Below are 12,083 nucleotides of genomic sequence, written 5' to 3' on the forward strand. Positions count from 1 at the left end.
TTCGAACACTTTCAATCGCTAACCAACGATGAATAATTCTAGCTTCATATTTTCTAGGGTGTGAACAAAATTAATTCTAAAAAGATAAAACTTTAAGTCCTAAGTTGAACGTTTCTGAAAAATCAAGTATGGACATACACAATCTAGTCGTAAATTATCATCTTTACTCACACCTTTTTGTACTATTTTTAGTCATTATCTGTACTGTATTGAATGGTTATTTTCAAAATATGAAAAGAAATATCTTTCGAAACATGGTGATGGGGGGGGGGGGGCATTGATTTTATCATTCCCTCTATGTCGAGAATTTAGACACCATGGAATGATTCCTGACAAATAAAAGCGAACTGATATAGGTTTGATTAATGACACCAAGAATGATATCGGTACGTGAAATCAAATAGTGTAAAAATAGCCGCCCAATATATTCAAGTGTGTGGGGTCGTGATCCGAAACAAGGTGCGGAACAGCGATGAAGTAAATGATAACGCAACGTGATAATAACTATATATATTGTCATATGATGTTTTAAGAAACCAAATATATTCATAAATATGAATTTTATAAGGAATTCGTACTGGTAGACAAGCTATTATGACTATCTTTCCATTTATCCAGTCGAGTTGAAATGTATACGGTAAATATGGTAGTACTCTTCCTAGAAGTATATGGCTGTAGAGTCTCCCGTGGCTCTCGAGAGCTATATATTCAAGTCATTTGACGGCATAGCAGCGTCATATACTACCACCTTTCTACTTCTCCGGTGAAAAATGTGAAAACACGCGTTTTACGTCGATTACTATTAGTGAGTCGTGGAGTGAAATGCCATTTGCACATCCGAGTACGTGCCGTGATGAGAGACAAATATCGCTTCGTATTTCAACTAAACGTCGCACGGAAATGATAGCGAGTAAGATAGTTTGCAAGCATAATGACCTTTTAAACAAATCAGTTGACACTCCATTATTCATAATGACGGACTTTGTGTTTGAAACGTACAGTATAATACACATGGACAATCTCTGCTTTCACTTCGTTAATCCTTTTACAAAATCGATTGGTCTCTCTTGTAATGTATTGACCTGCTAATTTGGATTTTGTGTCGCTTACCAATTAGTCTGTCGCTTCCTGGCCTTTCCCCTCGTTTAAACGGGAGACACGATACTGCACCACGGCTACCTCTCTAAACTCTTTCTCTATCTCTCCCTTGCTCTGTCAAAATATATTAAATTCACAGCAAGACAGTGAAGTCACAAGTGCATTGTGACAGAAAATTGGCAACCGGTGTGTAAAGTAGTTTAAGTTGCTGTCAAATACGGTGGCAATGCCATAAATCATGGAAGAGCATATTTCTTGTGGGGGAAACAAATTTTTGCCAATTGCAATGCAGTGGTTCAGATATTTAAGTCGTGCGTTTATGTAATATATTCCAAAAAGCATGTATTAACTTTTCCTCTTTAGTTGTCTAAACACAAAGTAGATATCACAATTGGTATATATATATATATATATATATATATATATATATATATATATATATATATATATATATATATATATATATATATATATATATATATATGGTACATATATCATTCATATATAGTATATGAATGATATGTCGTCCGATGATCGCAACAAGCGTGAAACTCTGAGTAACGACTTATTACATCCTTATTCTTTTGAATTAAGTCTGTAATGCTCTGCTACTAATATTTGCATCGAGCACTGTTCTCTCCAGCGAGACACTCATATATATATATATATATATATATATATATATATATATATATATATATATATATATATATATATATATATATATATATATATATATATATATATATATATATATATATATGTATGTATGTATGTATGTATGTATGTATGTATACATATATCTGAAGCTACTGTATAATATCACCCTACCCCTTAGGGCAACACAGAAAATGATACATAGGTACGTAAAATGTCTCATTAAGAATTCTGTGCAATATCTGTGAATAGGGATAAACAGAAAGAACGAGAATGGTAAAACCAATTTGACTGCGGACTGAGTGGTTCGTAGATCGATAGATAAACACGTTAAACGTGTTTTTTAATATACACTCACATATTTACAGTGTGCTATTGAAGTTCAACGAGGGATGCAACGGATATGGCTAACAGAGAGAAACTTATAGCAGAATTGCACTACAACTTAATAAGTATGCCACTTGGATACGAGAGAAAATGTCAAATGTATTTAAGATCATAATAAAACGATTGCACTACCATGGAAAATTGGTCAACCGCCACCCAACCCCGAAGCCCCTACCCCACCCCCAAGAGATAAAGACAGTGCCAAATTGCGTGTTAATGCTGCTAGTAAAATGAATTGACGTTTAAAAGGATAGATTATTGAAAATTATCAAAAGATAAAGTGAAACGTAGCCTGCAAGACAAAAACCCCTTTTGTTGTCGGTCATTTAAAACTGGTATTTAATATTAGATCAATGCCATAGCAATCAATACTAAAATGCTACAGGAGGAATCGTCACGATAGTCATTCTAATAAACACGCCACCAAACAATCAATGCCAGATTTAAAGGTCAGATGTCATACATAACCTAATTAAGATGAACTTAATTAATCACAGTATTAATGGATTAATGGATTCCTAAATATTTGCGATGGAAGTACTTGAAATTATTTTTATGTATTGGCAATAATTCAATAAGACACTGTTCGTGTGTTGTCACGTGTTGTAAGCTTTAAGAATTACGGTGGAATCTGAAGTAGGTAGGTTTTACACTTAAAATCGATCCCAGTATGACCCGTCAACACCACTATAGATACCAAAGTATGTAGGAACGTCGCTAAATACGTGGTATCTATCCCGTAAATTAACACTGACGTGATCACAATGTTTCTAGACACTAATTCATCACATATTGCGCGTACGAGGCTGAAAAGTCTTCAAGGTTTAGATGGGCGAGATGAACTATGCGGGCCCAATCTGGACTACAGAAGACCCACTCTGTCTTTGGTTGATGTATCATATACTAGTATCCTGTAATTTAACGCTGACGTGATCACAATGTTTCTAGACACCAATTCATCATGTACTGGGTGTACAGGGCTGAAAAGTCCTCAAGTCTTAGATGGTCTAGATGAATTATCCCGGTCTCTTAAATGTTAGTGAAGATTCGTGTGAAAGCTTTCCCATATGTCACATGAAGTAGAACGTGATGGCGCTATTTTTATAACTTATGGGGCAGATATTGTGAAATATGGATTTTTAGGATGTTTTGCCTTCAATATTGATTGCAATTTAGTGTTGAGCCAAACTTTGAAAACGGGCGAATACAGTGCCTTTGTGTGAGGTCGGTGTTTCCAAAGAGTGAATAATTGATGACACTAGAGACACGTAGTTAGAGACCTTGGAATAGAGACAAATGCACCTAAACGTGAAGATCCCAGTAGTATCTCCATGGAGATATAACAGGGTCATCACTAAAGCTTTCCGCCATATTGGAAACGACAACTACAGTTCATTCGCTACTTTTGATGGTATCCCAGGGGCAATGTACAAATACTCTCGTTGTTTCTAAATCCGATTTTGAGAGCAAACAAACTCCTTCCTTATACCCCTGAGCACAAATAGAGATTAACTTTATTTATGCATGTTAACTCCTGCGAGACATAACAGAAAGAGGATTTACAGAGGGAGGGACCGAGATTGAAAATTATAGATGTTTGAATACACAGATCAAGATTAAAATTAAACCTTGAGGAACTTTGAATTAATTCCATACTTTTTATTACTTCTGTTAATTTGTATCGAGTCTCAAACTACTAATTCTTTTTTGGAATTGATTTCAACACAATACACAATCTATACAGATTTTATGTTCGACTTATTAGCCTTTTTCCGCTTTCGATCGATCCGCTACACATTGAAGCTTAGTGTGCACTACCGAATTTTGTTGGAAATTCTGCCTGTCACTCATAGTTGATGGGTGATATTTTTACACCTAAACACAGGCCATTTTCACCTGGAATCATATCCTTCAATATTTCTAACGCAATGCTCGTGTCCATCGCTTCGCTGGTAACAGCTCGTGGCATATCTAGCCCGACTTTTACATTTTACGTGTTTTTTCTAGACAAATATTAAACCCGGCCGCAAATATGATTTTTACGGACCACTTAATATCTAAGTAAGCGATTCCCCCACTTCATCAAATATCTTATCATTCAGATGTTAGGATCAACTCAAGCGCAACCACTTCAAAATAGTCAGAAGTCGAAATTTTCTACTAAGCCTTATATGTAGCAATAATGGTAAAAATATAGTGAACACATCGGATGAATTGCAATATCAATTCGCTTCATGGACTTTAATGTAATGTAATGTAATGTAATGTATTGTAATGTAAAGTAATGATTATATTTGGTATATATAGAAATTCGATATGAGAATTTATCGATATTATAGTTTAGCAACTCTTTTCATCTATCCGAACTAGAATTGTTGGAATGTGCTGACGAAAACAGTCTTGGAAATGTCACGCTTTGTACGGCGATGGACGTATATCGGAAATGACATAATTACATGAGAGTGAGGCTTTTCAACGTCGTCTGCGCTGATTTTGCGCGCTACAGAGGCCACTAGCCTTAATGACAAGATACATTTCTTTGTGACATGTGTCGTCACTTGAAACAAGATTGAGTAAAAGCATCACTTGAAACAAAACTGAGCAAATCAAAAGAATGATTGATAAGAAAGAGTGAATAATATCACATACCTTTGAATAAGATAAGCGGGAATAATCTAAATATTGTTAGTGCAATTATTGCCTCTATAGATATCAATGACCAACACAACGTGTATAAATCAACATTTTGTCCTTAAACAACTTAAGTCTTCCTTATATTTACCATGCGTTTTGTCTCTGCCATTTTCCTTAGACAAATAAAGATACCAAATTCGAGTCCTTATATAATTCAAAATAAAAAGTCCAAATCCTTTTCTTTTCCTTTGCTAAATAACACTCATTCAATAAAGTGATGAAATGACTTATTGTGTGAAGGAAAACGTCCAACATTTCGTATTCATGGCTCTGTGCATGTAAAGTAGTAAAGTAGGCCTGCACAGCACTATGCATTATATGTTACACGTAAATCCAGATCTAGGAATAGATTCGATTACGTCCGTATGATCAATAATACATTCTCTCACAGTTCTTTGTGTCCGTGCCGACTTTGTCATCAAGACTGCAAGCAGTTTGCTATATTTTTCAACAATGCGATTTCTGTGTCTCTAAAATAATCCCAGAATCTGAATCCAACATTTTTTTCACCTTGAATCATTCATTGCAGTATATCTGTAGCAGCTATTTAGTCACTATATTGGTGCACTATATCAGACAAGACAATTTACATCGAATCGGAGTTTGCCTACGAGAATCGTTAAGCCGTAATCGATGTTAGTTTATATGTGCATGGCTGGATCATGAGTTTTAAATTAATAAGAGTAATTATATTAAAATATAGACAATATATAAACTTTTGTATGCAGTTTTAGTAGTTAGTGGTATATGCTATAAAACGACAGTCACTGTAAAAATGTGTTCAAAAAAATACAATAATTGTCAAACATTATTATGCAAACAGTCAACGTTTTCACAGTTGTTAGAGAGTTCTGAACCCAGGTACAGCATCTTTTAGAATGAAGTGTAGAAAACTTTGGTAAAACAGTCCTCTAAGATGTAAAGTACGCCTAACGTTTTAAGCACTAACCCTTTATCAAAAGCGTAGGTTAAGGTTAGATGGCAAAGGAGCCAGTCTTCGCCTGTAGTACAGAAAGCATGTATGTTGTCACGATATAGAAATATATACTTGTGACTTTCCACCTTTCTAAAACTTTTAAAACATTTTAATAACGAAAATACCACCAGGGTAACAGAAGAACTTATGAATATTTAAAATGCTAGGATGATAAATTGATTGAGGTATTAATACTTGACTCATATATACGTCATGTATGGATCACACGACATTGTCTACTGATCAACGTAAACAAGGACCTTTGGCGATATCATGGCATGTCACTTCCCGCGGTCACACACTGCACGACCGATTGGTTTGTGTGACTTTATTTTCAGTGTGCTGTCGTTCTAATAGTTACAATTAAAATCACGAAACCTGACACAAAACGTTGTCTGGCCCCCACAAATATCTTAGTGACAGTGTTACATTTTATCGCCTGCTCAACAACAATCTTACCAACAAAGATATTTGCGCGAACTGCCGAACAAGACGATAAAATGTGGCAATATTAGTAAGATTGTTGTTGAGCCAGACCATAAAATGTAACACTATTACTGTTGGTAAGATATTTTATGAGCCAAACGTTAAAATGTAGCAGTGTTAGTAAGATTGTTATCTAGCCAGACTACGTTTTGTTTCAGGTTTCGTGATTGTAAAAGTAGAACACTTTATAAACTAACGTGGTTGTGTGTTCGAGGGAGACTTTGTTTCTATGGGCATCTACGTCTTGCATGATAACTCTAGTACGTACATATGTATTGTACTTTTAATAGAGACTCTTTGCTTTATAATTACATGCGGAAGACCGTTCTTCATAATACTCCCAAGAAGTAGTCTTATCACGGAAATGCCAGGTCGTGTTTCAGAGAGATTGGCTAGCTTAAGTGATTCAGTAACCTTATAGATCCCTCTGCCGTGAAAAAGGTTTCAAATTCAGATAATAACTCAATAAGGACTGATATTCCACTGTGGTAAGACACTTTTCGGAAGTTATATTTTACCCTTGGTGGTAATAAATCGTCTGCTGAGTAAATGGGAGTCTAATCTGAGCAGTGGCAGACAAAACGTTGACAAGTTGATAGCATTTAACGGCTACGTTTTCTGTCGTAGAATAATCCTACCATATAGATTACGGAGATGAGTTACAGGTCATTTTTTGAATTCTAATCACAAGTTATTGTAATAATATTTGATGGAGGGATTGAAGATTACCCTATGGGTCAATTCAGGATGCAGGAGAAAGCAAATATCAAGTGTATGGGTACTTATTTGGGAAAGATATACGCGTTGAGACGATGTCATGGCATAACAGAAAGCTTCAACGATACCTGGCTATTTGTTTGTCTTCCTGCCTTTCTGTATATCCATCTGTCTGTCTGTCTGTCCGTATGTATGTATGTACGTACGTATGCATGCATGTATGTATGTATGTATGTATGTATGTATGTATGTATGTATGTATGTATGTATGTATGTATGTATGTATGTGTGTATGTGTATATGTGTATGTATGTATGTATGTATGTATGTATGTATGTATGTATGTACGTATGCATGCATGTATGTATGTATGTATGTATGTATGTATGTATGTATGTATGTGTATGTGTGTATGTATGTATGTATGTACGTATGTACGTATGTATGTATGTATGTATGTATGTATGTATGTATGTACTACTATGACAGGAAAACACATGCACTGGTCGTTCGCTGCACATCTTCAGTGCACCTGTTTGCATTTATGGTGTTTACAAACACTAGTATGATGTTACAGACGAACGGACGGACAGACAGACAGACAGACAGACAGACAGACAGACAGACAGACAGACAGACAGACAGACAGACAGACAGACAGACAGACAGACAGACAGACAGACAGAGCAAACCATAAAACTGTCTTCCCTTACATAAAATTATGTACATGTGCATATAAAAGAATGGCTCAGGTGCTTCTCACATCTGTATTTTCCTAGACTGATGTATAAACGATGTCAAGAAATTGTTATCGATACTTAAAAACAAATCTGTTGTATTTGCGTCATTTATGTCCATCCCCAACCAGTCGTTACAAATTTACATGGACATCAAAAATGATATATCCAAGGAATGTGATAAATGCGATAAGTTATAATATGACATAAGAGTGTAATGGATTTTGTTTACCGCCTTTCTTTGAGTTACCATAATTTATCATTTGGCATTTTTTTGTCTTTGCTGAGATGAGATAGTTTATAACAACTTTTTGATCTCACGCTGACAGATTACTCGCACAATATTTATGACCGTCTCTACAGCCAGTCTTCAATTTTTGGACTGAAAACAAATACAAATTTTGTTATTACATTACATAAAAATGGTATGTGATGAACCAAAGATTGTGGTCATCATTTTGTGTTTTAAATGTATACTATGGGTCATATCTTTTTAAAATATCGTGTATCCATTAAATGGTCGGCGGGTAATGGTTTCGGGAAATGCATTTATCACCCCTCTTTTTTATATTGCATTGGTGAGTAATTAAGCCACTCAGGGTTAAGGTTAAACTTTTATACACGTTTGACATCTCGTCAGAGGTTAGAAATGTCAAGTTTAAACCTGAACAAGCTGTAATTGGAGTAGTTTCTTTTCGATCAGACAATATATTCACTGAAAATTGTTAAAATACCAATTATTGGACATCGTATATATCAATTACATGTATGTTTCGTCTATAAGCAATACAGTAACAGGTTGAAACTGTGTATGTGGGGCGCTGATTTTAGGGTACGGACTCAAAAATCAACTTGATTTGGTCAATTGTACCATATTATGTGTACGGCTGCACAAATACGCTAACCTACTGGAGATTCAATGCGGTAGGTGTACGATATGATCACGACTAGCAACAAATCAGTTTGAAGAAACGTTCCAATTGCACCTAGTAATGAATTTCCCCAAATACAACGTGTTTTGTTTTCGTAGAAAGACGTTGATGAACCAGACGATATTTGTATTCACCAATATCAAGTGTTACTAGATGTTAACACAGATAGTACTACGTACAGGTGGTATTTCGTCATACCATTCTCCAGACATTACACTGTAGTAATGATGTGGTTGATAGTAAGCCAGAAAAGCAATTTGGATTTGGGTCTGAGAGATGACGTATTGATAAGGATTGGAGTGGGGAGTCGGAAAACTATCATATTGAAAATGGCCTCTTTGATATTACATTGCTGATATTGGCGATACTATAGTACAGCGAATGAGTATAAAATCAGGTCAGGCCCATTTTGAAGAAAAAAAATCATAACTTCTTATGTCACGTTCAGAAACTCAAACTTAAAGAGATCGGTAAAACAAACGTAGTCGTTTCATGCATCAATACCAAAGTAGATAATTGGAAATTCTGCACGGCTCACTTGGTCTTTTGTTCACTAAATATTTAAAGATTGACATTTGATAGATACACATAAAACCATTCACTTCACTCAGGCTTAGCTCATCGACATGTAATCACTTAAAACAAATCTCTGACAAACAGGTAAGAATAAGACTTGAAATTTGCTATGTTCGTTATTTCTGTATTTTGAGGTAAACCAGTTACGGGTTACACCGCAACCCCCGAAAATCGCGCGAAATATAAATCCAGTGACACTCTCACTGTAATATCAGGACTTGCTACTAATAACACCATGAGCTATACTGAAATAATAACATTGAATTGGGGTTTTATTTGGCGATAGATATATTGATTTACACTAAAACTTGTTAATTTAATTCCGTTTTTGATTGTTTTCCTAAACTCACTCATTAAAGTCACCCTTTCAGTCAAAATTTCTGCTAGTCGCTGACAGGAAAGTTCCTCTGGAGACAGAATGGAAAATAACACACGGTTTCATTGAATTAAGTGAACATTCGATTCCCTCACACAAGAGAGTATAAATCCATTTTATTCAACTGTTTTAAAACAGTAAGTCGGTTCTCTCACAGTGCGTTGTAATGACTTTTATCTATCGGAACGTTAGCAGTATGAACCCAGGTGAGGTGGACTCTCACCAAATTTTAAGGCTGAGTGTTTGGCTCAATTGCAAGTTCAAGACATCTACCCAAAATAGACCAATTAATAGGGATTTCAAGTTACAATCATTTAATCAAATTTATTCTGTTGCTGGTTGGGTATTAAATCATGACGACGTTTCCCACGACTCCATGATTAGGGAATTTTCAGATGAAAAGTCAACCCGTGTTTATATGGATGTTTTCATGACAAAGTGACCCATTTGGCCAGTTCCCTACAGAAAGGTAAACGGGTATGTACCGCCCAAATGGGTTCGAATCCCACTAGACTTGATGGGTAGGCCGTATCACTCACAAGACGGGTGCGAATTGGGCGGGGGGGGGGGGTTCTGGAGTAACAGTCCGAGATGATTACGAACACAAGCCCATAGATGCTATGTTTGCCAGGCCTGGGTAACTCCGGGACTGACTGAACGGACTGGGAAAGTCTTGACAATTCTACAGCAACGTGATATGGAGCGTGCGAAATAGCGTTGTCACGTACGTGGTCCCAAACTTGCATGGATTGCGGTAGAAATGTGTAATTGTGTGTGTATATATATGCAAGTACTTCTTCAGGATACAAGTGAAGATTTTTATATTGAAATTCAAACGTGTATCGATGAACAAACTTTTATCCGTGCTGCCAAACGTTGAGAAGTCTTCTTGAATCAAATAACGCAACTTGATTTATTGATTTAAACATATAAGAACATAAATTGCTAACGGATGGCATTTTATGGGGATCACATACCACAAATATGTCCCGTTAACTGGCATGCATTTAACGGAATATTAAAAACGTGGGAAAAGTTAATACCAAAGATGTATCAAATCACATGGGGACTTACAGGTTATTTACCTATACATTTAGAGGCATTCTCTGTCACATGTTTTACTTTAACTCAATTATGGTTTGTAAACTGCTGTCAGTTTGACTTCTGTTATTCTCTCTATATTGTGTTTGTATTTCATTTAGTACGTCGATTGATCCAACTTATTCAATGACATTTAGTTGACATTGCTATGACGACAGTGTTGCGTTTCATCATGACTGTCGTGTCGAGACTTGCTCTATCTACTAAGAGGAGCTTCAACTTAAAATATCCAAAGAGATTCAACTTTAGAGTTCTTAAAAAATGACATTAAACTAACAACCCTGGGTTGATTAAAATCTGTCATTTCGAATCTTTTTGTTTGGGTGTGTAAAAGTTTATATTAAAGAACTTTTGTAAGTACGTTCTGTATTCATATTGGTATAATGAATTATTTCATTTTTTTTACACTTCTGCATCGCGGTCGACTTCCTTTTCACCGATACAAAACGACTTGAAGCTGGTGTAATCAAAAAGGAACAGAATAATCGTGCTCACAATCTAATCCAATGATTGATGTCTGGTTTATTACTGTACTAGTTCGTCTTATCTTTGCTCTGCCAGTATACCCGCTGCTATCTCTCGTCTCCATTGTATTGTCATGAAATAACCAGATATAAACGTAAGGTCAAAACACGAGCATTTCGATTAGTTCCAATAGGTACCATCTGAGTGCGAAATAATAAGCCTCGTCCATACATGGTATATTCCTCAGTTGATAAATTTCATTAATTATGCAAAAGAGTCGGTAAGATTAAAAACCAAATAAACTGGTTTTATAGGACACATATAATTTGGTATCCTCAATATTGGCACAACATTACATGACATTTGAAACTTGCATGTGTAAGATATTATCTAATTACCAAAAAAAGATGTCATGCAAAATTTAATGACCCATTAAAATTGTAAGCTACATCAACAAGCTTTACTGGAAATGGGCACTTTGTTATAATCAATGTATGTAACTAATTATTTGACGTTTGAAGCTTGCAATTTTAGATGTTGCCTAATTACGGAAAATTATTTATTCAAAGGCATCATTAATATTTATGAAATATTTACTTGTCAGTTCTAACCGTTATCAAAAAGAAAATGATGAGGTACCGAGACAGATACACTCACAGACAGACAGACAGACAGACAGACAGACAGACGGACGGACGGACGGACGGACGGACGGACGGACGGACGGGCGGGCGGGCGGGCGGGCGGACGGACGGACGGACGGACGGACGGACGGACGGACGGACGGACGGACGGACGGACAGACAGACAGACAGACAGACAGACAGACAGACAGACAGACAGACAGACAGACAGACAGACAGACAGACAGACAGACAGAC

General features: G+C 36.0%; 1 protein-coding gene across 3 annotated transcripts in view; it reads left to right on the top strand.

Annotated features, from left to right (window-relative positions):
- The window catches only part of LOC144446769 (uncharacterized), a 63,637-nt gene that overhangs the window by 37,270 nt on the left and 14,284 nt on the right, over nt 1–12,083 (top strand). The gene's annotated exons all lie outside the window — the stretch shown is intronic.

The sequence above is a fragment of the Glandiceps talaboti genome, chromosome 15, assembly GCF_964340395.1.
Source record: "Glandiceps talaboti chromosome 15, keGlaTala1.1, whole genome shotgun sequence".
Lineage (NCBI taxonomy): Eukaryota > Metazoa > Hemichordata > Enteropneusta > Spengelidae > Glandiceps > Glandiceps talaboti.